The 23,005-nt window shown below is 39.3% G+C and overlaps 1 long non-coding RNA gene across 2 annotated transcripts in view; it reads left to right on the top strand.

The window, feature by feature from the left end:
- Window positions 1–23,005, top strand: part of LOC148880656 (uncharacterized) — a 46,489-nt gene that overhangs the window by 2,259 nt on the left and 21,225 nt on the right. Inside the window, exons 2-3 of one of the 2 annotated variants that reach the window (XR_016104622.1) lie at window positions 4,235–4,573; window positions 4,651–5,580. This is a non-coding gene — a long non-coding RNA (uncharacterized LOC148880656). Of the gene's footprint in view, window positions 1–4,234; window positions 4,574–4,650; window positions 5,581–23,005 lie in introns of those variants that run through there. The other variant, XR_016104621.1, reaches the window with a different exon arrangement.

Raw genomic sequence — 23,005 nt, 5'->3', positions numbered from 1 at the left:
TGAGTTGCACTCCTATTTGTAGTATGTTTTTTTTTTTTTTTTTGTTCTGAGAAAAATATGGTGTATCAATCCCTATGTATGTATATGTATATGCATGTGTTACCGATCAATATGAATTGTGTATGTACATATTTATGTATTTGATATATAAAATAATAGCTCTGGGTGATAGAACCTTGTGTTTTTGTGTATGCCTCTTCTGAATGGATTACCCCCTTGCTTTTGTTTTCACTTCTCTAAAGTAAATTGAAAGATATGCTTTTTGGTCTGGATTTTGGTTATTTGGTTGGTTTTGCTGCTTTATGTGGAGGTTTTTCTTTGTTTCACATATTGCATTGAAATATTTTCTACTAGACTTATAGGTGGGAATTCTCCATTGGGAGGCAGTATTTGAAGATGCATATTATCATGAAAGTCACATCCTCACCAGTCACCAAGAAAAGTAAAAGGCAACCTTTTCATTCATGTATCCTGCTGTTCATGTTATTCTTTCCTTTTTTTTGGGGGTGTGTCAGGCCATTCAGTTAGTGAGCTGCACTGATCTACCAATCAGATATTATTTTTTACATGAAATTAAGGGCAACTGGCCTAGTTGGCCACCAAATTCCCTAGACAGCTTAACAGCTCTAAAGAATAGGGCAAATATGACTCTAAAACCTCAATAGATGGAATTCTTTTGCAAATGTGGATGGGAAACATGAACTTTTTACTGCTCATACTGCTTATTTTATAAAGAGGGTTGAGATGTTTTTTTTTATCAATAACAGAAACAATTCATTAATGAGAAATAAGAGATAGGTATAGAAATAGGGGGAGATAAACTCTCTTAACTCCTCCAAAATTAAGAGTTAAGACATTACAAACAATCCCAGAACAAATGATTTCTTCCCACCCCTTGTTTGGCTAGTGCATCTGCAAAGGAATTGGCACATCTCTTAACCCATTGTACCCTCACTGTCATATCCCAGGTTAGCCATTTAAATACTCTCTTTTCATTCAGGTAGCTCCACATGCTGCTCTCCTCCTTTTGCAACCAGTCTATTACCAACTTCGAATCTTCCTCAATAATCAACCGTCTTAAGTTAAGCTCCTTAGCCTTTTTGGCACCTTCTGAGACTGCCAAGACTTAAGCTCGGACTGAGGGAGTCTCCTTCCCCAATTGGGCCTGAGAACAAGGCAACAATCGCACCCACCTCATTCCTAAAGACCCCTCCAGTGCCTGAGGGGCCGGGGTTACCTTCACTACTACCATCAAAATTCAGCTTCCTCTTTTTAATGTTTGATGATCAAACTATTAAATATGCAGGAGCTGCTGTGCAAAAGCTCAAAATCCATGTCATTTACATGGTATGCGTAATAGTTATCATTAAAAAAATGGTTCCTTTTTATTTATTTTGTTTATATTTTTGAGGTAACATGATTGTGTTATATTAATGAGGACAAAAAAAATTAGGGATGTTAATGGGCGGGGTTTAGTGCCAGTTTGCCCCCAACTGAGCCCAACTTAACAAAATGTAATTCTTGAACCTGCACTGACCCTATAACACCCCGATATTGACCTAACCTGACCCAACTCACAAATCACTAAGTACATTGTTTTTTGTCCAATTGATATTTCATTTTTTGCTTTTCTTTTATGTTATTAATTACTAATTAGAGTCTTTTGATTGCATTTTTTAACACATTTTGACAAATCAATAGCCATTAAAAAATTTCTTTGTGGTTATTACATTATCTGGGTGTTTCAAATTCTATCTCAATTCTCACATAGTCAAAACACTTGGGAGGAATGGCTATTGAGGACTAATGTCCAATTAGGAGGATGTTTGGAAGCGTGGCCCTTTTTCTGAAAAATGGTGCCATGTCGGATCCACATAGGCATTTCAACAAATGCCCATATACATGATTATTTGGTTCAGGCGTTTTTTGAAAAAACGCTTTAACCATAGGCATGCCTTGTAAATCGGAACCTCACCGATGCATGAAACGTCAAATTTGGCGTTTCATGCATCGGTGAACCGTTGCCCCCAACGGTTCACTGAGATGGCGAATACGTGTATCCTACATGGCGCTTACCTGTAAGATGAATTGGCACTAGTGGGAATGTTCCGATGCTTTTCGGCCCACCGGAACATTAACCCAACGAGTGGTAGGGTTAGTCATTGCCAGGAGAGGTTTGTTTCTAGACTTTTTTTCCTTTGTGTAAACTCGTTTTCTCTATGTAAACTCGTTGCCAAAAACTCGTTTCTAGACTTTGTTTTATGCAAACAACAAACAAAACTGATGTTGGTGAGATAACTATTTTTTTGCTTGATTACTTTTACCATTCCTCCATTATTTCTAAGCCTCAGCATGCGTCTTTTATTGGTTCTCCTTTCCTTTAGTAAATGTTACTTCTACAATGCAACAAGAAGAAAATTATCTTTGACTGCTATAGAATATCTTGATCCAAACTTTTCCTGATCCCTTTCACTTCTACTGGCATTGCTTGGATGTTAAAAAGCAAAAAATCTATTTTAGTTCCTTATTTTCTTTTTTTGAATGATGCATATGTTGTTGTAGCACCTCCCTTTGTATACATTGATCATGTAAAGAACTCATTAATAGATCGAATTAAGATATCTGCTCAGAATTCTTGGGTTGGAAAGTCCCTTTGTGCTCGGTAAAGAACTCATTAACTGATGTCTGTATCATTATGTTGCTTGCAACTTATGAAAGTCCCTGTTTGATTTGAAGACTCTGCTTTAATGTGATGGTTGATTGATAAATTAAAACATAATATATCTGATCCAAACTTCCTCAACACCAGACTCTGTCCCTTAGTGCTCCATGTTCTCTTAATTAGAATAACATGCCATTCATGTGCTCCACTGGACCAAGAACATCTTCTCTTCCTTCAAGAACCCATGAGTGACCGCTTAGTATTTCCACCACATTTCCAGGCAAGGGAAGGATAAACAGGTAGAGACTTTTGTTGGCCAAAATGTTCCCTTCCACCACCTCTCTTTGAATGACAATTTAAATTAGGTGTTTTCTGGTAGAAATATTGTTATAAAAGGAAGTTAAAACCCTACTTAGATGGTTTGGATAATGATTGACAAAAGAGACTGCATATTTTGGTATTTAGAGGATATTTAATAGGATAAACTTCACTTTGTTTTTTTCTTTACAAGTAACCTTACTGGCATATACGAAAGTCAAATAGCAACATATCTGTTCAAGCTGTAACAGGCAATTCACAACCTAAAGCATGTATTCATTTCCATCAGTTTGTATAGTTGCCTCCACTTCTTTATCTCAAGAGATATCAATCTCTTTGGGTTGGATTGGTGCAATGTCTAGCTTTTGATACCATAATACTTTTAGAAAGATTTACGATAGGTTTTCCAGATTCGTTTCTTTGATAACCAAAATTGTATTAGGTTCTTTATTCCCAACTCTTTTTTTTTAGATGGATTCTTTATCCCCGTTTCTTTTTTGTAGTAAAGTCTGATTTATCAATAATAATTACCACCTACATCTAAATTATGTTTAAATCCCTACATATCTGCTTTAATTGATGTATCACAATTGAAGCAGTCTTAAAGCTGGCGCAATATTGCCGACTACATACATTCTTCAATGATGGTTGGCTTTGATTGAATGTCATGTTGCTACCAATGTAAAGACAACTGTATTTCAATATTTAAATAATTTCACTTTTTTGAGATCTTCACTTAATTGTTTTCTAATCCATTGCCATGATCAACAGAACTTGACTGCCAATATAAGTTAGTCAAACACTCATGAATTAAGTAACTTCATTTTTTAGTTACACTCTTCCATTATCTCAATCTTAAGTTAGCCTACTTTATGACGTCTCCCTCCCCCTTCAATTACTCTCTTTAGATCCATGACTTTGCTCTCTGTAATTCCCAACTTCTAACATGTAACTTTTTTCCTCTACCAGATCTCTAGCGAGGAAAAAACCTAATGTTCATCTAATGCCTCCTTGAGAAATTCTATAACTTTTCTTGAATGTCCGAGGAAAAAACCTTTAATGTGATGGTTGATTGAAACACATTAGATATGACACAAATGAGTAGAGAAATACATTAGATATATTATGTTTTAATTGAGGACTTGTTTGTTATGTTAGTATTAAAAATGGTTGGTTGATAAATTGCATAACCCATTAAAGTCTTTAGAGCATTATTCACAATAACAAAATTAAGCTTAGCGGGTTTGATGGCAGGATGGCAACCGAGTTGGATAGTGAAGAACTCAAACTAGGTTCCGATTGTGCGCAGTGGTCTGATGCAGAGGAGGAAACCTTCATTAATCTTATAGTGGACCAAGTTGGGGCAAACAATAGTCCTACATCTTCCTTTAACGCAGAAGGGTGGAAGTACATACGTCAAAAATTTAACGAGAAACATGACAGGATGTCCACACTCAATTCAAAAACAAGTATGATGTATTTAGACAGCGTCAGAAGTGGTACTTAACCCTCCTTAACTATACAAGTGTGATTGTAGATCCATTAACAAAAAATCCTACCTCAAACGAAGAAGTCTGGCAAAGCCTGATGAAGGTAATTTGCCTTAAACTCACTCATTTACTTTTAATTTAGAATGTTATAAAATCTAATCAATTCCTTATATTGTGTAGACTCATCGTTGGGCACGATCATTTAGGACATGAGTTTATCGTCATTGGGATGAGTTGGAATACATTTTCGGAGGAACACAAGCAACCGGGGACATATGATGCTCTCTTGAAATGGGTCTTAATGATCATGTCCCAATTTCAGATAGCCCACCACCAGTTGTCATGTTAGATGATCAAGGGACACCAACAACTAGGGAATCTCTTGCCAGTTCATACACCGTTGACTTTACCGATGATGTATTAGAGATGCCAGACCGTAAGAAGAGAGTTGGCAACCCACCCACTAGCATGAAGAAAGGGAAGAAACAATGTCTTCCACCCAGACTTGATTTAATGATAATTTATGGGTAGAGTCCAACAAGAAGAAACTTGAACTGTTAGAAAGGGAAAGCTCATGGGAAATCAATAAGTAGCAGGAAATGGAAATGGAGAAGGAGATTGCAGTACAGAGGGAAAGATTGATAGGATTAGAGAGGTCAAAGGTTCGAGAAGTGAAGGAAAGAAATTTAGAAAGAAATAGACTTGACAAGGCTCGTGAGAAGGAGGAAATAGAGGAATGCATTGAAATCCTTAATTCCATATTACGGGTTGAAAAATTATCTCCAACATGCTATTTCAGGGCAACCAAGTTGTTTATGGAAGAGAAATGGAGGAACACTTTCCTCGTTAAGCCTACAAATTTTAAGAGTTTTTGTCTCCATGGATTGAACGATGAGCCATCAAATCCATGATTTCTAGAAGACTTTTTATTTCTTTTTGTGTTTGGTTGAATTTGAACACTTTTTGGAATGATCGGGTTTTTTTTTTTTTTTTCCTTTGGTAATGGGTGATGACCTCTAATGCACTCCCATTTGGACTGATGAAACTTTTTGTTACATGTTGGTATTTACATGATTATATGCTAATTATAACCATGGTATCTGATGTTTATTTTGATTTCATTATAATGTTGTAGTTTGTCATACATCAATATTCTATGGATATGATGCCATTATTCATGCTGATGTTATTGATCTATTCCAACATCATTTTCAACCGTTGGATTTAAAATTTTAGGCCAGATATTATAAAACAACCATCCAATTAATTTGGACCATTTGATAAGCATCGTTATACAATTTGGTATGACATTAGCGCGCATCATCTTATGGAGTAATGTGTGCACATACATGAAAAACAGTGATGAAAATCACCTTACCAAACAACATAGTGTTGCTCATTGCCTACGTGGTAGAAACACTCTCAAACAAAATCGAGGTTTTTTTTGTGAAAAACGGGTCCAACAAGCATGTGTGGTTTTTTTCGAAAATTGGTCCCAAAAAACGCCCACGTTTCCAAACACCATCTAGATGTGAAAAAGGGTAATAAAAGTGATATAATTGTTATTTCTACATATCACAGTCCATGTGTATGGGTATTTTTTTTATCAGAAAAAAAGACTTTTATTAATAAAAGAGAAATATTGAATTACAATAGTTATAGGTTGCAGTAATGCACTACCCCAATCTACAAACACATACAAACAGTTACAGTTCTGCCTAGTTCAAGGTAGATCTATTTGCCCCTTGCTTTGCTAGGGTATTCGCCAACCCATTTGCAGTCCTTTCGACCCAATCAAACTGAGAGTTGAACCTCCTTGCAAGTATGTCAATTTCTTTGTAGATAAATTTGAGCTTCCAAGGTGTTGATGTGATGTTTTTAGCCCAAGAAATGACCAATAGTGAGTCTCCTTCTATTTCTAAATCTGTTGTTCCAATATGCTCAGCCATCTTTAAACCTTGAAGTAGAGCTAGACATTCAGCCTGTATTGAGTCACCAATACCTATTGGTCATGAGAAGAGTTCCACAACTTCACCTAGATGATTTCTAATCACACCCCCTATACCTGCTAGCGGTGGCAACTGGGTGGGTTGGGTTGGGTATGGTTTGGGTTGAGCTTCAACCCAACTCATCTAACCCGCCAACCCATTAACGACCCAGTTATATAAAATTAAATGGGTTGGGTTCAACCCAAACCTGCCCAAACCCATTAATCTTATATTTATGGACTTAAAAAACATACAAACTATTTAGATCTGGATCAGTTGGTCATAGCTTGGTGGTAATAGTACTTACTATTTACACAAGTGGTGAAGGTTCAAATCACATTACATGCATGCTATTTTTACACAAGCGGCAAATCCATTTGACTATGTTCGGATTTCGGGTTTGACTGAACCATTTAGGTTCAAACCGGTCAAACCAACTTGAACTATCTAATTGGATTATCTTTGAGCTAATCACATCAAGGGTTGTTGAACCATTTAGATCTGGATCAGTCCAGTTGGACTGGATCAGACCGGTTTAGTCAATGGCGGATTGACTTGGACCGGAACTGGACTGATCAGACCGGTTTAGTCAATGGCGGATTGACTTGGACCGGACCATTATCAGGTTTGTGCACGGGTTTGGGACCGAACCGGAAGACCCGAAGCGGGTCAACGTAAGTAAATCGGGTCGATCCAGATTTGACTCAGGTTGTGTGGATATTGGTCGGATTGGACAATCTGGGTTGGGCAAAGCATGCGGGCACCAAATCATCCTGCCCGGAACCGTTTCGGATTCTGGTCGACTTGGACCGGCTTGTGCCAAGTCAGGTTGGTTTGTGTGAATAGTGGCTGGACTCAATGACCCAAACTGAGCAGAGCAAGTGGTACCGAACCATCCCGCTCGGGGTCTATTTCGGATTCAGCTCAAATTGGACCGATATATGCTGGATCGGGTCAGACCGCGTTGAATTGGTCCGGACTCGTGTCAAATTGATTTGGATTTATGTTGGGTGAAGTGTGTTGATTCAAGACAACACTAAATTTAGTCAATAATTAATAGAAAACTAATGCATTAATTATAAAGTATTTAATTCAAATGAAGAAAATAAAAAAAAAGCGAAGGAATTAATACTTATGTCTTAATGGTTAACCCAATGGTTATCCACAACCCAACCCAACCCAACCCATTTAAATGGGCGGGTTGGGTGATGGGTCGATCACACAACCTAGCAAGTGAATGGGCGGGTTGGGTGAAAAATTGCCACCCCTAATACCTGCCCTTCCCGATTTACAAAAGGAACTCCTGTCAAAGTTTAGTTTTAGTTTGTTCAGTGTAGGTGGCTTCCATTCTGCTATCACAACTTCTTTGGGTACATCTGTTTGTGCTACTTCAGTCCAGCTTCTTAGAATCTCATTCGTGGTGAAGGTTTTGAATAGTTCCATGGTCATCTCCCAATGTGCAGTTCTGATTTTTATAGCTTCAATGACTTCCTCCTTTGATTTACTTTTTCAGAGAAGAGTCTTTGGTTTCTTTCCTCCCATATAGTGCATACAACAATAGCTCTTGCTGCCTTTCATAAGCATTTTCCTCTTTTCTTCTGTTGCCTCAGGAAGGAGGGGCTGAATAGACTTACCACATCCTGTGGGGGAGCCCATTTACATCTAAAGAGAGAACAAACGATTTCCCAAATACAAGAAAGAGCAAGATAAAAGTAAGTGGGGTAGGGTTTCACCACAATCCTTACAAAGGACACACATGAGGAGAGAGGCATTTGTTTGGCCTTCTTTTTTGTAGAACATCACAAGTGTTTACCTTCCCTAGGAACACTTCCCAATAGAGGGTTTGTACTTTAGGAGGGATTGGTTACACCAGATTTCTCTCACTGGGAAGTTCACCCCCAAAGGATCAGAGTGAGTGAGCAAACTGAAGAAAGAGGCACAAGAAAATAAACCATCAGGAGTTGGGGACCTAACTCTACTATCAAGTGTAGTTTGGTCTAAATAGACCTTCTCAAGGGTTGAGAACAAAAGCAGTAGGGACTCACATTCATTTTCCCTCAACCCCCTTCTGAAGTCCAAGTCTCAAGAGATACCCAAGTCTGAAAGCATGCCAACCCTAGCAACAAGTTTGTTTTCAAGGTTTGATAAAGAGTAGAGGTCCGAGAATTTAACCTTAAAAGGCAAATCCCCAACCCAAAGGTCTTCCCAGAATAAAACTTTATTGCATACCCAACATCAAAACGGATAAATTGAAGAAAGGTTGGTAGTACCTTAAAGATTGCCTTCTAGGGGGAATTTGGTGTTGCATTGGAAGCTAGTTTTGCATCCCAACTGTTTTTTTCTCCAGCATGAATGCTTTTAATGACCTTGGGCCACAACCTATCCTCTTCACAAGGGAATCTCCACAGCCATTTCCCTAGGAGGGCCTTATTTTTCTTTAAGATGTTCCCAATACCTAGGCCACCTTGCTCCTTAGGTTTACAGACTTTCTCCCACTTCACTAAACGATCCCTCTTTTCATCACTAGGTTCCCACAAAAATCTCTCATTATCTTCTCCAACTTCCTTGCTATTTTCACCGGGATCTTAAAGGTGGAGAGGAAATAAGTGTGCAGGTTTGCTAGGGTGAATTTTATCAAGGTGATTCTTCCCTCCTAGGAAATATAACTTCTCTTCCACATTGCCAACTTCTTTGTGAATCTCTCTAAAACTGGCTTCCAAAGGCTTTCAGCTTTCGGTTCCCCCCCCAAGGGCATACCTAGGTATTCTAGAGGCCAACTTTTCACTTCACAGCCTAGCAAATTTGCCATGGCTTGGATGTCCCCTTCCTCTATATTTATTCCAGTTACACAACTTTTTCCCCAATTCACTTTTAGTTTGGAGGCCTGTTGAAACTTGCCCACCAAATTTTTCAGATTCCCCAAACTGGATTCATCACAATTCTCACAGAAAATGATTATATCATCAGCAAATTGCAAGTGAGGCACCACCATTTATGAACTATCAATCCTCCAACCTTTAAACTGATTTTCTTGGTCAGCCTTGATGATTTGTCTACTCAAAACCTCAGCCACAAAGGTAAATAAGAATGGGGATATGGGGATAAAAGGAGTAAAATCAAGCTTTTCTTCTTAGAGGTTGGTGGAGTTTGTATTTATGTAGGGGGGGTGTTATCATGGCTTGGCAAATGATGATGAAAGTCGAACCCGACTTGGGCTGAAGCACCAAAACCCTAACCCAACCTTATACCCAAATAAACTTGTCTTGAACCCAACCATATTGGGTTGGGTTAAGCGGGGTTTACCATTTAACCCGATCCATTGACATCTGCTTGAAAGATCATATGTGAGAGGATGTATGTTTATGTACTCACCTACCTAAGGGAGTGGTAAAGCATGATGGCTGCTCAAATGAATCCTGGATGTTTGAGAATGGGGGTATTTCTCTGCATGTTGCACATGAATATTGTTGGTTTGTTCTGATCGTATAGGGGATGGTGATTCACGTCGAGCTAAAATAGTAGTGATCCGTGTATCCCCAAATTGGTGTTCTCTGTAATAATAAGAGTTGTTACCACTTTCTAATCTCTTGCCCTTTTGCTATGATATTTGGGACCAAGGATCCAAGTATCGGTATTAGGATACAAACATAAAAAATAGATACACTTGGATACACTAGAGAAATGCATACAAATTGCATAAATACATTAATAACATTTAATTTAAGGTGAAATAACCACAAAGTGTATAAATATAGCGGGATGCATAGATATCATACAACTTTATTAACAATGCATCAATCAAGCGTCCAAGACACAAAACATATGCACCTCTTATATTTTAATTATTATATCAATATTTTTTATTTTACTATTTTAACTTTTTAACATCAACAAAAAATCAACTAATTATTAAATTCTCCAATGTAAATTAAAATAACAATTGATAATTTATAAAAATATATAATCTTAACTTAAAATATATCAAATTTGTTAACATTTCTAAGATGCATATCATATGCAAATTCATAATTTTTAATTACTAAAATAATTGTTCTATTATTAATATTTTTATTTCTATAATTTTTTTGAAATAAATGTAGGTTAATGGATTTGATAGATTTTTTAGCTCCTTAACTATGTACTTTCTCAATCTTTAATAAAATTCACTGTTATTGATAAAAAAAAGAAATTGGGAGGTGGTGGCTAGAAGTTCTTCCAAGAATGAAAATGTGGATGTGATTTGGCGACCCCCTCCTAAAGGTTTTGTTAAGTTAAACTTTGATGGAGGCATTAAAGGTAATCCAAGCTCCTTTGGGATAGGAGGGGTGTTGAGAAATAAAGGACATGCTATTGTTTTGTTTTTGAGTCCATTGGGAACGGGTGGTTCACCTAGAGATGAATTACTGGCTGTACTTAAGGAGTTAAAATTGTAAATGAATTGAATTTGCGAAATGTGGTGATTGGGGGGGGGGGAGATTCCAAATTGGTTGTGGTGTGGTTGAAGGAGCTAGAATCCATAATCTGGTGTTTTAGGGAGGAGATAAAAAAGTTTAATTGGCTACTAGGGTCTAGAAGTATGAACTTTTCTTTTTTTTGATCAGAAATGGTAACTTTCACTAGACATATTAAGAGAATATCACCACCCAGTTAAGGGTGTTTACCCCAAGAAAAGTACTTTCTGATTACAGAACAGCCCAAAACAAGTTTTCCCTGAAAGTTCCTTGCTTTGCAAGGGTGTCTGCTAGTCCATTCGCTGACCTCCTTGTCCACTTGAACAGTGCCCCAACATCTAGAAGTATGAACTTGGGGATACAATGGGTGAGGAGATCGACAAATGGAATGGTGGATACTTTTAGCTAAGCAAGGGGTGAGTAGAAATCATTTGTATTTGGCGTAAATTAACGTATAACCTTTCTTTATGTAGGAAGAGGTAGCACCTCGTGCTTCTTGCTTGTAATGATTCTTTATATTGATTAATAAAAGTGATTTTACTTAGCAAAAATAAAAGGATAAGCAAAAGGAGAGAGTTTTTCATGAGTGGTATAATTAGTAATAGGATACTTACTAGTACATGTTCAAGTACCCTTTACGTAGGGCAATGGGAATATCAAGGTCACAAGGAGTAATGCTTGGCTGAGTGGGACATGTACTACTCTTTTTTTTTTGATGAATGAATGGTATTTTATTAAATAGAGATAGAAATAGTACAAGCATGAAGCACCCTTAGAGGCACGAGGTGTTACCTCCCCTTAAAGGTGGTTCGAAACCCAACTCTTTTCAGATTACAGTTAGGGACATGTATTACTCTTCAGGTTTATTGCATAAGATCACGTTGGTTCTGGTAGCTTAGTTTCTGGTTGAGCAACACTTGGAGGTGTATACTGGTCTTTCTGGTGTCAAGTATGACAAGAGTAGACACACAATGGATTATGGATTAGATGTAGGAAAATGGGTAAAGGAAGCTGAACTTGACTCTCAAGTTTATTTTGCCCTTTGAGGAGAGGTAGGATAGAATGGCTGAGACTCCAAAAAGAAACATCTATAGATACACACACAGAGGTAGGATCTTAACACTTCTATGCCTTTTGTGCTGGAGGATAACCAAGGAAAAGACAGAGAATAGAATGAGAATCTAGTTTACCATGAGGAGACAAGTTATGAACAAAATAATGATATTCAAAGGTCTGAAGAGGAATAGAATGAGGGAAGAGGAGCTGATGTGGTGCCCTAAACTGTAGAATTGAACTCAGCATTTGGTTAATTAAATATGCAACAGTAAGAACCACATTCACCCAAAAGTGCCTTGGTAGGTGCATATGTAACAAAAAACCTTGGGCAACCTCAAGGAGATGTATATTCTTCCTTTACACAACACTAATGAGGCATTCTAGGGAAGGAACTTTGATGTGTGGTGCCAGTTTTAGCAAAAAATTGATTTACATCTCTAAAATATTCATGTGCATTGTCCAAAATTTTGTGAAGATCATTCACTAGAAGTTTGGCACTTCATCTCAAGATTGAAGTGAATCTGGGTATATTTAGAAAATTTATCAATGAAGCTGATAAAGTATCTGCACCCTCCTTCGGCAATAACAGATGTAGGGCCCCAAACATCAGGATAGACAATTTGAAAAGGAAAATTAGCTCTTTTGTTACTTGGCGGAAATGTAGTTCTACAATGTTTACTAGACTCTCATGTTTGACAGTGCAAAGAAGACAAACATTACTTTAAACAACTCAAGGAATAAGATTTTTAAAGAAGAAAATGGAAGGTGACCCAAACAACAATGCCATAACGAAATTTGGGTTTCATTATATTGACCAATGGATTGACTGATACAAACAGTACAGTTATTTGCCTTCAAGTCACAATACAACCAGATTCCAATAGAGGCAAAACAACAAACAGGTTCTTCCCAACAAAAAAAGGCCACTCTTTCACCACTTACAACGTCTCCAAGAACCTGTGCTCCTCACAACAAGCAGCCCACATCACCTCCTATCTGTCTCATACAACAGGTCTACACAAACACATGAAGAGGAACCCGTTCCAACTGTACCAAATGAGAAGAAAAATAAAACTAATCAAGGTTCACACCAGCAAATCCAATGACATCACTACAGCATAACCTGCTGTCACATAGGGATACCCCTTCAAATACAAGGGAACCAACACTCGTACACAAGAAGAGAATCCCTTGTACCACCATTGAACAAATTGGTAGACCTACAAGAATGTCTCTTTTGGTACTACGGTCAAGAGAGAAAAAGAATGAGACTGGATCCTGCCTTAACTGATCCGAACAGAGTTGTTTTTTCTTCCTTCCAATCACCAGCTAACCAAAGTGAAGAGAAGAGATGATCGTTCAGTGGAAGTTCTATTTTAATGTTGATCCTGCTTGGATACCATCTAGTGTGATTAAGAGATGTAAGAGGAAGAAGAAAGAAGAGTAGAGAAGAAGGCTGTTTCTACTGTTGCTACAGTAGTTCGAACCAGTAAGGAGAAGAAGAAAGAGAAGAAGAAGAAGAGGAGAAGAAGAAGAAGAAGATGAAAGAACTGTCGAACCTGATAGCTAAACCCTATCAGTCGACCTCTTAATAGTGACTAGGCTCTAATTAAATGTACAAGGACTAAACTGCCCCTACTTAAGTATGGGGCAGAGAACCTCTAATAAGACTGCCACATAAGCTCATAACTTAACCAAGGTGAGTTGACTAATCTACCCTTATTCGGCTAACTCTAACACTCCCCTTCAAGCTGAAGAATATATGTCATATAATCCCAACTTGTTACATATATAGTTCACTCTCCCTGAGCTTAAGGCTTTTGTAAACAAATCTGCCCACTGATCACCTGAGAGTTGAAATCACCTTGGATTGTAGAGACAGATTGATCTGAGTCCAACTAGTTACTGTCATGAGGTTGAGGGCCCCTTTTTCTTCTGTTGTATGTAAGTATCTCTTTTTGTTGTCTACTGGAGCCTTCGGGAACATCTGCAGCATCAGGAGAGGTAACCGACACAGTGGGAGCCTCACTAGGTTGACCCGGAATGTCACAACAAGGAGTAGGAGGAGAGGATGGAAGACCCGAGGCAGATAGGGGAACAAAAAAGGAGGGAGAATGAGAATCCTCTTCCATCCCCCTAATCTCCCCCTGAAGAGGATTCTGAAAAGACTGAAAATAGGGTTGAGACTCAAAGAAGACCACATCTCTGGTGACATACTTTCTCTTGGAGACAGGGTCATAACACTTGTAACCCTTGTGTAGGAGAGTACCCCAAGAATATTCCCTTTGTAGCCTTAGGATCCAGCTTGGTCTTCTTTGGATCCTTCACATGTATGAAACATATACAGCCAAAGACCCGAGGAGGAAGGGGAAAGTCCGGAAGAGTGGGCACAAAACAGAGAAAGGGGTTTTCATACCCAACACCTTAGATGGCATCTGGCTTATCAGATATGATGCAGAAAATACAACTTGAGACCAATATTACTTGGGGACTTTGTGCTGGAATAGTAAGATTCGAGCTGTCTCCAATAGATGTCTATTCTTGCGCTCATCAACCCCATTCTGCTGAGGAGTATAAGCATAGGATGACTGATGTAGTATGCCAGCATCTTCCATGAATAAGTTTAAGGATTTTTCAAAGTATTCAACAACGTTGTCTGACCTGAATTGCTTAATCTTCTTATTAAACTATGTTTCAATCATCTTGCAAAATGCCATGGTTATCCGTGGTACTTCATCCCGTCCTTTTAACAAGTAGATCCATGTACAATGAGAGTAGTGCTCAATAAAACTGATAAAGTACCGGAAGCCATCAAATGAAACAATGGGTGAAGGGCCCCAGACATCAAAATGAACCAAATCAAAAGGAGCACAAATTTCATTGCTAGAAATTGGATACACAATTTTACATTGTTTTGACATTTGACATACTTCACAGGTTAGACTCTGACTTGGGATGCCCTTAAACAATTTGGGAAGCAACATTTCTAATGAGGAGAAAGACACATGACCTAGCTTAGCATGCCAAAGATGCAACTTAGCTATTGACTCCACACTTTCCGGATTACTAGCAACAGATGCTTGTAAGGCTGAGCCAATGTTTGCATCAAGGTAGTAGATGCCTCCATACTCATGACCGCACCCAATCATTCTCCTTGTCAATCTGTCCTGGAAGAAAGGTTATACTACAGTTCAAATTTTTGGTAAGTTTTGAAACAGACAAAAGATTTGAGGTAAGATTGGGAACATGTAAAACTGATTTAAGAGAGGTCCTTGCTTAGGTCAACAATTTCCTTTCTAGAGATAGTGGAGAAAGACCCGTTAGCAACTCTCATCTTATCCTGACCATACAACAAATGATATGAAGAGAATAGGGAAGACATATGTGTCATATGGTCAGTAGCACCGGAATCAATAACCCAAGAAGTAGAGTCAATAGAGTCAGTGGCACTGAAGGCAGAGGCTGTACCTGATCTAGCAAGAGATGTAGAAGCAAAAGAATTATTTCTTAGACGGGCTAATGCCCTGCTAAGGACCTCAACCTCACTAGCAGTGAAGCCCAAAGTACCAGTTCCAGAGGAATCAGTAACCTGTCCCATAGGAGAAGAAGACAATGTTGGTATATTTTGTGAGTTGTCATCATTGTTGCTGGTGACAAAATTCCCACTTGCCGCAGGCCTGTTATCTCTAGAAGAAATCTCTGGGTATTGAAGACATCTTGACTGCAGCCACTGTGTAGGTGACACTGATTAAGACTAGCCGAAGCAGTTCTGAAGGTTCTGAACCAGTTCTGGAGCAGATCTGATTAGCTGAAATGATCACAGCAGGTTCTGACAGCACTCAACACAATTTTAGACTTGCCGAGACTGTCACAGTTCTGAAACAGTTCAGTTACAACAGCAAGCAAGGAGTTCTAGGCTGGTAACCGACCTGAAGCTAGGGTTCTCAACTATTGTGCCCTTCCTTGCGGCCAATACTAGGACTGCTGACATCAGTCCTCAACTAGGGTTCACAGTGCTGAACAATCTGGAGCTGGCAGCTCCCTAGGTAATCTCACAGCAGTGGTGAGGGGTTTCGGACTGATAACCACCCTGAACTTGGAGCTGTTTGCCACATTGATATGCTGGTAGAAGTGTTCACGGTGCTGGTAGAACACTAGATAGACTTCACTTGGCTGAACCAAAAAACTGCAACAGTTCGGGTACAGTAGCGAGTGAACAGTTCGAGGCTGCAACAGTAGCAAGTGAACAGTGGCTCTGTAGAAGAAGCTAAGTTTGTGCGAGTCTTACTGGAGCACCGAAGCTGCAACTGTAGAAGTAGCTAAACCCCTTTCGGCTAGTGCTAGGACTGCTGAAATCAGTCCTCAACTAGGTCTGTCCTACACAGACCTCTCTTAGTAGCCAAATAGCTACTATTTGCTGGAAATAACCTAGTAGAACATCTACTTCTGGGTCTTACTTCCCTTGAGTCCTACAACCAAGAGAAACCCTAGGTTCGAACTTGCTTTACTCTCTTACACCCCTAGGTCTTCACTGCAGCAACCCAGAAAAGGAAGAGAGAAGATGAAAAGACAGCAAGAGAAGAGAGTGTGTGCCGGCTGAAACCAGGAAGAAGCTAATGCTCTGATACCATGAAAGCTAAATTACTGTAGCCGAAGTAGCAGAAAAGAGAAGAAGAAGAAGAGATGCTGGAATGTCGAACTCCCAACTCAGTCGACAATACTATTATTTATATTATGATGTAGTACAATGATACAGGAAGTTACTAGAATGCCCCTGATTAGTGATGGGACACCCAGACAACTTAAAACATTAAACAGGATTAGGCCCATTAACAAAGGCCCAGTACAGGACAACTTAAACTTAAGTATAAGCTAATAAGAACTCTTATCAGCCGAATACTCATACATACAAAGACTTCAATCCAACACTCACCATTCAGTTTAATTGAGGTCATCTGTACACCTAGATAGTCAGAGGAAACCACCACACTAGGTTTCTGATCACTACAGCCATCTCCCATTGCTGCCATGATACTCTTTCAATGCTGCCTCTAATCTGACTTCCCAATCACCAACTAAGTGCTGCTGTCAAGAGTTTGATGTTTCAGAACCTACAACAGTCCCTAAACACAATGATAGATACACACGCCTTTGTTCTTATCCACACCACTATTGATTTCACAAAAAAAACACAGACTACACCGACATTAATTCAGCACTTACTAACCACATGCAAGCTCTCTTACAACTACTCAACAGATTTTGTGCATCACAAGCACCACCACACAGCCATAGCTGTCACAAACAATGCAGACCTGCTTTAATGCTTTTAAGAGGGCACCACAAGACCAACAAGAACTCAACTAGTACCATTGCATTACACCTTGCACCATTCGGCCACCTACAGTAGCCCCTACACCATTCGGCCACCAGCAGCAGCCCTTACACCATTTGGTCATTGTAAACACAGCCTGTTTTTGGAATTTTTTCCAAGAACCAGGGCAACAACCAACCTAGTTCTCTAGGGTCTGATCAGTCCTCTCAAGTTCTTGAAGATTTTCAACCCAGAAATACCAACAGCACAAAGAGAAGAGATAACCAACCTTCGTTTGAGAGCTTCAGCCAACCATTCACTGCTGAAGTTGTTTTCTTAGGAAAGGAGGTTCTGCGCACCAGAAAAAAAGAAGAGCTGAGATGTTTCAGGCCTGGGAAGAACCACTTTTCTCCATTGACAGCCCAAAGAAGAAAAGGAGAGAACTGAAGCACGAATTGAAGTTGTCACGAACTGAAACAGGTCATGAACCTTGCTCTGATACCATGTTTCTACTGTTGCTACAGTAGTCCAAACCAGTAAGGAGAAGAAGAAAGAGAAGAAGAAGAAGAAGAGGAGAAGAAGAAGAAGATGAAAGAACTGTTGAACCTGATAGCTAAACCCTATCAGTCGACCTTTTAATAGTGATTAGGCTCTAATTAAATGTACAAGGACTAAACTGTCCCTACTTAAGTATGGGACAGAGAACCTCTAATAAGACTGCCACATAAGCTCATAACTTAACCAAGGTGAGTTGACTGATCTACCCTTATTCGGCTAACTCTAACAAAGGCAAATGTTTGAAAGCTCTAAAAATAGGTCTGGTGGTTTCTACTTTGGTGTTTATGTTAGGGTGAAATAAAATGGCAAATATACCTTCAGATACATAAACAATATATAAAGCAGCCTTACAACAAAAATCAAGTCTGGCAACTTAATTTGCAGCCCTCTATATAAAGAGATCACTTTGTTTAGATGGACTTGGCAGTTCTAAACTCCCTTGTTGATAGTCTAGCAAGTGAAGAGGGGAAAGTGGAGTTGTATGGGGAAGTATTTCTCCAGGATGGTGCTTTTTGTTGATGTATTGTTGGTATGCTTAGTTCTACACGGCTATGCCTGAGGCTTCTTATGTCTTGTTCTACCCTACTTGGTTAGACTAGTTGATTGTACATCCAGTTTTGCTTTTTATACTTTAATAGGACTATTTGATGGTTAATGATCAAAATAATAGGTGTATGAAATCAGACTATACAACTCAATCGATTATGAAAGCACTGAGCCATTGCTATATAATAAGGCCTTTCAATTACACTTGAGTTAAGCCATCCACCATACAATGCATTTTTTTTTAAATTTTGACAAAATTACAAGAAATTATATTAAGAAGACAAAAAGATAGAGAGAGATTTACTAAAAAGATTGTGATGAAGCCCCATAGGCCCAAAACCATAATAATCCACCCAAAAGAAGAAAATGAAACCACTCCAGCAAACTCAAACATGAGATGGAGCCAAAGGGAGAAAGCATTAAGCCAAGAACCATCACGCCTAGGCTGTGACTAAGCAGTAGGCACTGCCAACACTCAGCAAAGATTTTCATAAGAGATGAATAAGCTTCTGGCCATCACCCTCCCTTCTGTGCCTAGAAAGGGAGAACAGGGAAGGGAATTGGTCTTTAAGTGGTGTCTCCCCCACCCACACATGTTCCCAGAACCTTACCAAGTTTCCAGAGCACAAGTTATACTTGACAAAGGGTAAAAGCAAGGAAGAATGGCATGGATGGCTTTCCAAGGTGCTGCTGTAGTTGCTCTGGCCGAAATTCCTGCGTCCTAGCCATCTGCCACCAGCCCATGTATGCTCTTAATCACATTTGTCCACAATTTGTCTTGATCCACCAGAAATCTCCATAACCATTTTCCTAACAAGGCCGTATTCCTCTTCTGAATGTTCCCAATTTCTAGACCCCCTAACAAGGCCGTATTCTACTCACCATTTCCCATCTCACCCAATGATCCCTCTTTTCCTCTCTTTTTTCCCATAAAATATCCCTCATTAGCTTCTCTAACCTTCTACAGATCCCCGTAGGCATCCTAAAAACCAAAAGAAAGTAGACATGCAGATTGGCCAAAGTTGATTTGATCAAGGTAATTCTTCCACCCATCGAGAGATAATTCCTTTTCCATGAGGCAAGCCGTTTTGAGAACCTATCCAGCACTGTGTTCCAAAAATTCATGCTTCTAGGGTTGCCCCCCAGAGGTAAACCCAAATAATTTATAGGCCACTGGCATACCTCACAGCCCAATATTGTTGCACATTCATATACCTCTTCATCATCCAAGTTGGTACCTGCCACACAAGTCTTGAAGTTAACTTTCAGATTTGTCATTTTCTCAAAAACTTGGATCACTTTCTTTATATTCCTCTCCTAGTTTAGATCACCTCCCTCATAGAAAAGGACAGTATCATCGGCAAACTACAGGTCAGTAATAGGCACTCGTTCTTTGCCCACTCTCCAACCTCTCACCAAACCCTTAAATATGCTCTCTGGAAAGGAATACTAGCACTTCTATTACTAATGTGAATAAGAAAGGAGAGAGTGGGTCCCCTTGTCTAATACCTTTGATGGCTGGAAAGTGGTCAACTGTTGTGCTATTAACCAAAATTGAGTAATGACAAGTACTAATGCACCCCTTAATCTACTTGCACCACCTATCTCCAAAACCAAAATTCCTCATCACTTCCACTAAGAAATCTCAGTCCACCAAATCATAAGCTTTCTCTAAATCAAGCTTCAAATCAAACCTTTCTTTCCAAATCTTTTTAGCTCCTCCACACTCTCATTGGAAATAAGGATTTGGTTGATGATCTGCCTATCCTTGACAAGGGCCCCTTGATTTAAGGAAATGACGGAAGGAAGCACTGATCTAATTCTTCTTGAAAGCACCTTAGCAATAATTTTATAAAGGCTATGAACTAGACTAGTGGGCCTAAACTCCTTAGGTTGTATTGCCCTTGGTTTCTTTGGAATCAAGGCAATGAAAGTAGAATTTAACCCTGGATTAATTACTCCTTTGTTAAAAAATTCATCAAACACCTTTTGGATATCTTCCTTCAAAATATCCCAAAAATCTTGGTAGAAAGCTATAGTAAAACCATTTGGACTTGGTGCTTTAGATCTATCTATCGAAAAAACTACTTCCTTTATTTCCCCCAAGTCAAACCTTCTTTCTAACCACCTTTTTTGTTTTTTGATGAATAATAGTAAATTTATTAATTCAGAAGCTGATTTTGAGTTGTGAGTTCATACAACATCCCAGGGAGAGGTACAAGCTCAACCCTCCTTAAATCTTTTTTTTTTTTTGATAATTGAAATGATTTTATTAATTAGCAATAGACAATAGTACAAGGTCCCCAAGGAAAGGCACGAGTTGCAACCTCTCCGGGCTAGTTAAGTACATATTTCCAAATTAATAGCAACTTACATAGAAGCACAAAAAGGTCTTCCCTATAAACCCTCTGTTTGGCTAAAGCATCAGCCAAAGAATTAGCAGACCTACAAACCCATTTTACCTCAACTCTCATATTGTTGGTTAACCACTCTACTTTTTTGATGAGATCTTTGTAGCCCCAAATGGTGGTATCCAAGTTTAGGAGCCACCTTGTTACCACCTGAGAGTCCCCTTCAACTAGGAGATGCTCCACCCCAAGCTGGTTGGCGATCTGAATTCCTTGTACTGCAGCAAGGATTTCTGCCCTTGTGGAATCCCCCACTCCCACCAGTCCTGAGAATAGGGAAATTATTTTGCTGTCCTTATTTCTCAGGATACCCCCTATACTTGAAGGCCTGGGGTTGCCTTGGCTGCTTCCATCAAAGTTCAGCTTGATGACACCTTCCAAAGGCGGAATCCATTCTAACAGAATTCTATCCTTCTTTGTTGAAGTGTTAGTTATTACTAGCCAATTCCTCCACAAGTCATCAAAGATGTCCACAGTTTTCAGCCAATGGATTGCTCTTGTTAGGATACAATCCTTCATTTCATCTAACCCTCTTTCCTTCTCTAAGAAGATTCTTGCATTCCTTTCCTCCCAAAGAGTCCACAGAGTGGCTGCCCTAACACATTTCCACATGACCATTACCTCTTCTAGTGTGCCAAACAAAAACAAATGGGTTGAATAACAAGCTTAAATCAGAAGGCATAGACCACCTATCTCCAAATAAACAAAGGCTCCACCTCCATATAGCTATAGCAAAGGAACAAGAGATCAGCAAATGGACACAGTCCTCATTCTCGGCCTTACACAAGGAACACCAATTTGGGGAAAGACAAAGTGAGGGTCTCTTTTTCTGTAAGTTTTCCAAAGTATTGGTTTTCCCATAGAAGACTTCCCAGCAGAATACAACAATTTTTGGGAGAATAGGTCGTGCTTGACAGGGAATCCTTGGGAAATGGGGTTAGAACTGAGGGGTTTTAGAAAAGAAGAGAAAGTAAAAGTACCTTTTGGAAGAGGAGTCCAAACCCTTTGATCAGAAGAGGTGGGGTCCAAGCAAACGGATTCCAGTAAATGAATTAGCTCAATAACACAATTCGACTCACCGTCCCTTAACCCTCTACAAAACCCAAAGTCCCAGTTTAAAGATAAGGGGTTTAACGACCTCGGGAGAAAAGTTGCAATTGGCTCAAGTTTGTGAAGGGAAATGGAATAGAGCGAGGGGAAGCAATCTTTGAGGGGTTGAGTACCCACCCAAATATCCTCCCAGAACAGAATGGCATTACTAGAACAAGCATAATTTTTGATGAATCTGAGGAAGCGAAGGAGAATACCATGTATAGCCTTCCAAGGTGTAGTAAGGGTAGCTCGGCGAGATATCCCGGAATCCCAACCATTTCCTGCACAACCATGAAAGCTTGCCACCACCTCATGCCATAATCTCTCTCTCTCTCTCGGGGCCATCTCCATAGCTACTTTCCTAGAAGGGTTACATTCTTCAGCACTATGTTCCCTATCCCTAAACCCCCTTCTTCCTTTGGTTTGTTAACTATCTCCCATCTGATCAAGTGATCCTTTTTCACCTCTCCTGGTTCCGATAGAAAGTCCCTCATTCTCTTCTCTAGTTTCTTAGCCTCCCTTGGAGGAATCTTGAACACTTAAAGGAAGTAGGTTGGAAGGTTGGCAAGTGTAGCCTTAATTAAAGTCAGCCTACCCCTTATTGAAATGTAATTCTTTTTCCAAGCCGCCAAGCACTTGTCAAATTTCTCCACAATAGGGGCCCAAAAACTACTTTCTTTAAGGTTGGCTCCTAAGGGTAGCCCTAAGTATGTCAAAGGCCAAGAAGAAATATTGCAACCTGTAGAGAACAGTGATGCGGGCCTCACTGCAGTGGTCCCCACTGTGTTCGTAGGACAGCAGTGTAGTTATTTGTTTCAGTTATAGTAGTGTCAGTTTGAGTCAGTTTGTTAATCCAGTTGTTATTTATTTAAGCTTTTATTTACTTTATTTATTATGTAAGTACCAAGGGCAGATGTGTCCTTTCCATTATGTACTAAATATAACCTATAAATATTAAGAGAGTGGCGGCGGCAGATCAGTAAGAATCTGTCCCTCCTTTCAACAACTTGTGTTCTTTTGTTTCTCTTCTATTCTCTCTCCTTTCTCCCTCTTTTTCTTCTGTTTTGCAAACCTAAAACCTATTGGGATTCAAGAATGATTATAGTCTTGATCTTCTACTCA

Source organism: Nelumbo lutea, chromosome 1 (assembly GCF_056320005.1).
Source record: "Nelumbo lutea isolate HS-2025 chromosome 1, American lotus-T2T, whole genome shotgun sequence".
NCBI lineage: Eukaryota > Viridiplantae > Streptophyta > Magnoliopsida > Proteales > Nelumbonaceae > Nelumbo > Nelumbo lutea.
Note: the sequence above shows the minus strand (reverse complement) of the source record. Positions and strands in the feature narration are given on the sequence as shown.